At 62.4% G+C, this 1097-nt stretch overlaps 1 protein-coding gene across 1 annotated transcript in view; it reads right to left on the reverse strand.

Annotated features, from left to right (window-relative positions):
* The window catches only part of EMIHUDRAFT_228614 (hypothetical protein), a gene marked incomplete at both ends in the record, with an annotated part of 3580 nt that overhangs the window by 1650 nt on the left and 833 nt on the right, over window positions 1-1097 (reverse strand). The gene's annotated exons all lie outside the window — the stretch shown is intronic.

Below are 1097 nucleotides of genomic sequence, written 5' to 3' on the forward strand. Positions count from 1 at the left end.
AGCACCTGCGCGCCACCCGGAACTCGCTGCTCGCCCGCGGGATACGGCCCCGTCTCCACTTACTCCCCATCCTCACGACAGAGGAGGCGAGTCACCTCCGAGACACCTCCGAGACACCTCCGAGACACTTGCCTCCCCATCCTCGGGGCGGGGGAGGCTGAAACGTCTTGCTCTTCAGTGCGTGCGACGTCTCGGCTGCACGTCCCGCCTCCTCCGTCTTGAGGATGGGGAGGCAAGTGTCTCGGAGGTGTCTCGGAGGTGTCTCGGAGGTGCCTCGCCTCCTCCGTCTTGAGGATGGGGAGGCAGTAGAGATGGGGCCGTATCCCTCCGGCGAGCAGCGCATTCCGGTTGGCGAGCAGGTGCTGCGGGGTGATGGTGCCTAGGGGTAGGGGTAGGGGTAAGGGTTAGGGTTAGGGTTAGAGGCGAGCAGGTGCTGCGGGGTGATGGTGCCTAGGGTTAGGGGTAGGGGTAAGGGTTAGGGTTAGGGTTAGAGGTTGGCGAGCAGGTGCTGCGGGGTGATGGTGCCTAGGGTTAGGGGTAGGGGTAAGGGTTAGGGTTAGGGTTAGAGGCGAGCAGGTGCTGCGGGGTGATGGTGCCTAGGGTTAGGGGTAGGGGTAAGGGTTAGGGTTAGAGGTTGGCGAGCAGGTGCTGCGGGGTGATGGTGCCTAGGGTAAGGGGTAGGGGTAAGGGTTAGGGTTAGAGGTTGGCGAGCAGGTGCTGCGGGGTGATGGTGCCTAGGGTTAGGGGTAGGGGTAAGGGTTAGGGTTAGGGTTAGAGGCTGGCGAGCAGGTGCTGCGGGGTGATGGTGCCTAGGGTAAGGGGTAGGGGTAAGGGTTAGGGTTAGAGGTTGGCGAGCAGGTGCTGCGGGGTGATGGTGCCTAGGGTTAGGGGTAGGGGTAAGGGTTAGGGTTAGGGTTAGAGGCTGGCGAGCAGGTGCTGCGGGGTGATGGTGCCTAGGGTTAGGGGTAGAGGGGTAAGGGTTAGGGTTAGGGTTAGAGGCTGGCGAGCAGGTGCTGCGGGGTGATGGTGCCTAGGGTTAGGGGTAGGGGTAAGGGTTAGGGTTAGGGTTAGGGTTAGGGTAAGGGTTAGGGTTAGGG

Source organism: Emiliania huxleyi, assembly GCF_000372725.1.
Source record: "Emiliania huxleyi CCMP1516 chromosome Unknown EMIHUscaffold_149, whole genome shotgun sequence".
Lineage (NCBI taxonomy): Eukaryota > Haptophyta > Isochrysidales > Noelaerhabdaceae > Emiliania > Emiliania huxleyi.